Source organism: Nomascus leucogenys, chromosome X (assembly GCF_006542625.1).
Source record: "Nomascus leucogenys isolate Asia chromosome X, Asia_NLE_v1, whole genome shotgun sequence".
NCBI classification, from domain to species: domain Eukaryota; kingdom Metazoa; phylum Chordata; class Mammalia; order Primates; family Hylobatidae; genus Nomascus; species Nomascus leucogenys.
The window spans coordinates 117,144,697-117,149,753 of record NC_044406.1 but is presented as its reverse complement, the minus strand read 5'-3'; the positions used below and the strand labels follow the sequence as shown (position 1 = coordinate 117,149,753).

Sequence of the window (5,057 nt, the reverse complement as noted above, 5' to 3'; positions counted from 1 at the left end):
TTTCCATATGTTAAGAAACTTAGTCTTTGTAATAGGTGTTGCAGATATTCCCCCCCCCACCAAAGTTTTATATTTTAAACATTGATTATAGTAGAGTTTCTTTTTCTATGAAGAGTCTTCAAAGTTTTCGAAGAGTAAATTTTTGTTTATTGATTTTCTGTATTGTTTTTCTGTTGTCAACCCTATTGACTTCTGCTCTTACCTTTATTATTTCCATCCTTATGCTTGCTTTGGATTTATTTTGCTATTCTTTTTCTTGTTTCTTGAGGTGGGAGCTTAAATTATTGATTGGAGACTTTTTCCTCTTGGCTAAAATAAAAAATTACTGCTGTAAATTTTCTGCTTATCACTGCATTAGCTGCATCCCAAAAATTTTGATACATTGTATTTTCATTTCATTTACTTCAATGCATTTATTTACTTCCCTCGAGGCTTTCTTTAGGCTGATGAATTACTTAGAAAGATGTTGTTTAGTTTCCAATCTGTTTTGAAAATTTGCTGTTATTTTTTCTATATTCCATTGTGGTAAGAGAGCATATACTGTATGATTTCAATTTTTAAAAAGTTGTTGATATTTGTTTTATGGTCCAGGAGATGGTCTATCTTGGTGAATGTTCCATGAGTGCTTGAAAAGAATGTGTATTCTGCTGTTGTTAGGTGGAATACTCTATAAATGTCAATTAGATAAAATTGATAGTACCATTCAGATCATCTATATTTTTACTGATTTTCTGCCTGCTTGCTCTATCAATTTCTGGCAGGGGTGTTGAAATCTCCAGATATGATTGTGGACTTGACTATCCTTTCTATTCTATAGTTTTTGCTGCACACATTTTGTATCTCTGTTATTTGGTATATATAGAAGTAATATTGTTACATTTTTCTTGTGAATTGACTGTTTTATCATTATGTAATGTCCCTCTGTGTCACTGGTAATTTTCTTTGCTCTGAGGCTACATTAACATAGCTTCTCCTGATTTCTTTTGATTAATCTTTGCATGGCTTAATATTTTCTGTCCTTTTGCTTGCAACCTACCTATACTACTGCAAGAGAAGTGAGTGTCTTTTAAACAGCATGTAATTGAGGATTTAAAAAACCCGCTAGTACTTTGGGAGGCTGAGGAAGGTGGATAACTCAAGGCTAGGAGTTCAAGACCAGCCTGGCCAACATGGTGAAACCCCGTCTCTAATAAAAATACAAAAAAAAAATTAGCCAGGTGTGGTGGCATGTACCTGTAATCCCAACTGCTCAGGAGGATGAGGCAACAGAATCACTTGAACCCAGGAGGCAGAGGTTGCAGTGAGCTGAGATCAGGCCACCACACTCCAGCCTGAGTGACAGAGTGAGACTCCATCTCAACAAAATAAAATAAAATAAAATAAAAATCCACTAGCAAATCTCTTTTAATTAGTGTATTTATACAATTTATGTTGAATGTAATTATTGCTATGTTAGGGCTTAATTACGCTATTTTACTGTTGGTTTTCTGTTTGTTCTCTCTGTGTTTTGTTTCTCTATTTTCTTTTTCCTGACTTCCTTTGTGTTTATTTAACTTTTTACTCTTTTTTTAGAATTCAATTTTTATTTATCTGTAGTATTTTTATCCCTTCTTGGCCTTTTGGCTAAGATCAAGTGTAGTATCTATAGTGTTTCTATATACAAAGAGTGTATCTCTTTGTATAACTTCCTCACTAGTTGCATTAGTTATTACATTATATATACACAACTTATGTAATTATACTTGTGCCAGTATTTTACCTGTTCAAGTGATGTATAGAAAATATACCTCTCTTCACATATTTTTATCCTCCTCCATATAATATATAATTGTATTAGATGTTTTCTCCACCACAAACACATTAGAGAGTGTTCACTTATATTTATCCATATATTCTCTCTTTTTGTTCTTTCTTCCTTCTTGATAGTCCAAGATTTAAAAAAATCATTTCTATTCTCTTTAGAGAACTTCTTTAGCCATTCTTTAGGGTAGGTCTGGTAAAAAAAAAATCTCTTAGGTTTTCTTCATTTGAGAAGGTATTGATTTCTCTTTCTTTCTTGAAGGATGTTTTTACTGTATATAGATTATTGAGCTGACAGTTCTTTTCTTTCAGCACTTGAAAAATATTGTGCCACTTTCTTGCACCTTCCGTAGTTTCTAATGAGGAACTCCCTTTAGTTCTAATTGGTATTCCCCTATAGATGAGATGCCATTTTTCTCTAGTGGCTTTTTAATTTTTGTCTTTGACTTTAGTTTTCTGAAGTTTAATTATGATGTGCACCTTTGAATTTATCTTGTTTCGGGTTTGCTCAACTTCTTGAATCTGTTGGTTTGTGTCTTCTGCCACATTTGGAAAATTCTTTCAAAATCTTTATTATATATTTTATAATTTACAGAAAGGGATGGGGTCTTGCTATGTTGATCAGGCTCATCTCAAACTCCAGGCCTCAACTGATCCTCCTGCAAAGTCTCCTAATGTGCTGGAATTACAGGTATCAGCCACTACATTGGGCCCAAATTTGGGAAATTCTTGGCCATTATATATTCACTCTTTTTCCTTTTTACCTAAAACTTCAAACTTTTTAGGTTTTCCCCACTCTTCTGAGATTCTAACAACCAGAATGCTAGTTATTTTTTTTTATAGTGCTGTATGTCCCTGGACTCTTTGCATTTTTCCCCTGTTATTCAAAGTGAGTAATTTCTATTGTTCTATACTCAAGTTTAATGATTTCTTCCTCAGTCCTGTCTGTTCTGCTGCTGAGCCCATTAATTCATTTTTTAAAATCAGCTATTGTATTGTTCAGTTCTAATGTTTCCATGAGCTGTTTCTTATATCTTTAATTTTTGCTGAGAATTTCTATTCCTTTGATGAGATTTTCTACTTTTTTATTCGTTTCGTGTGTTTGTAATTTTCTGTTGAAACATTATTATAATGTATGATGATAAGTCCCTATAAGATAATTATATATCTGTCGACATTGGGTTGGTATCTGTTGATTTGGTTGTCTTACTTTTTGCAAGTTGAGATTTTTCTAGTTCTTGGTATAATTTTTTGTTGAAATCTGGATATTTCAGTTGTTATGATATTCTCGATTTTATTTAAATTTTACTGCTCCCTATGTGGCCAATATTATCATTATGTCTCATTATTGCCAACAGTGGTGGAAGTCTCTACTTCCCACTGGCCTATGAAATCACCCTGACAAGGATGTCAGGGCACCTTGTTTTAGTGCAGGGAACGTTCAAGTCTAAGTTCTTCATTTGGTCTTGCTCGCAGGAGTGGGAGTGGGTAAAACATTTTCTGTGGTATGTGGTCAGAGACTGCTTATTGTCTAAAAGTTTTCTTTTTTAGCTAGAGAGAATAGGCTTTTCTTACCACTTCTTTTTTTGGTAGTGGCCTTTGATGATTTTATATTTACAGTGTCTTTGTTACCTGGATTGGAAATAAGAAGCAAAAAGAATACCCAAGGAACTCACCACAATGCCATTCCTTGGTCCTGAGGTCTCTATCCTGTCTGCCTTTTTCTTTTCACCTTTCTGTCTTCTTCTGGTTGTTTCATATATAATCTCCAGGGATTTTATCTGTACTTTGCAGGAGAAATAGGAAACAATACATACATTCCATTTTTCCAGAAGTTCATACATATTTGAATAATTAATTTATCTGTCTTTTCTTTTATGGCTTCTGGGTTTGTATCATACTTAAAAAGTTCTCCACTCTGGAATTGAAGACAAGATACCCCATGTTGGCTTCTAGTACTTTGTTTTCATTTTTAACTCACACCTTTGATCCACTTCAAATTTATTTTGGCGTATGGAGTAAGATTGGGAGCCAACTTTATTTTTTCCATTGGAAAATCCATTTGTCTCCCCAACATTTGTTGATAAAGCCATCTATTATTTTTCCTACTTATTTTAAGTGCCATCTTTTTCATATACCAAATTCTAACATGACTTGGGTCTCTTTTTGGCTCTCTATTTTGTCTCATTGATCTCATAAACCAGTGTCATTGAGATTTGTTTTACCTTTACCTTATTATACATGAAATGTTGTATTTCATTATTGTTTCATTATTGATTTTTTTTGTAGAAAGGCCTTGGTTGTGTTCTTCAGGTTTTTTCCAGAGAAATCTTTAAATAAGCTTGATTACTTTTTTAAAAATGTTACCTGTTTTAATAGGATGATATTAATATTATAATTAAATTTTAAGTATATCTTTCCATTTACTTAAATGTAGTTTTATGACACAACCTGATGTTTTAAATATTTTTCATGTGGGCCCTGCACATTTCTCAGTAGCTTTATTCCTAGAGTTCATTTTTTTGGTGTTTGCTGTTACAGTTGCAACTGTAAATGTAATGTCTTTTTTCATGACATCTAAAAGATGTATTTATGTAGCAACGCATGCATTTTTAAATTTTTATCTTTATGTCATCCATCTTACTAATTTCTGCTATCCTTTAAAGAACTAAATACACCAGCCTGGGCAACATAGCAAGACCCTATCTCCACAAAAAATAAAAAAATTAGCCAATTGTAGTGTTATGCGCCTGTGGTCCCAGCTACTTGGGAGGCTGAGGTGGGAGAATCACTTGAGCCTGGGGGGTCAAGGCTGCAATGAGCTGTGATTGCACCACTGCACTCCAGCTTGATTGACGGAGTGAGATCCTGTCTAAAAAAAAGAAAGAACTAAATATATATGTAAGCCTATATCTTACATAAATGAACTATACATTTTGATTAATTTCTTATTCTTTTTCTTTTGTTCTTTAGAGACAAGGTTTCATTCTGTCACCCAGGCTGGAGTGCAGTGGCACTGTCATGTCTCACTGCAGCCTTGAACTCTTAAACTCCAGTGATCCTTTGGCCTCAGCCTCCAAAGTAGCTGCGACTACAGGCACCCAACTAATTTTTAATATTTTTTAAGAGATGGGGTCCTGAGTTTCTGGTATTTCAAGCATTAGCCACTACATTCAGCTTATTTGGATTAATTTTGAATGATATCAAAATCTTAATATTAAAATGATAATCACCTTATGTGCTAGGAAAATATTTAT

General features: G+C 33.5%; 1 pseudogene; it reads left to right on the top strand.

The window, feature by feature from the left end:
• The first annotated feature begins 1,603 nt into the window (after positions 1 to 1,603).
• LOC115833497 lies at positions 1,604 to 1,737 on the top strand (annotated as a pseudogene).
• The last annotated feature ends 3,320 nt before the right edge of the window (positions 1,738 to 5,057 follow it).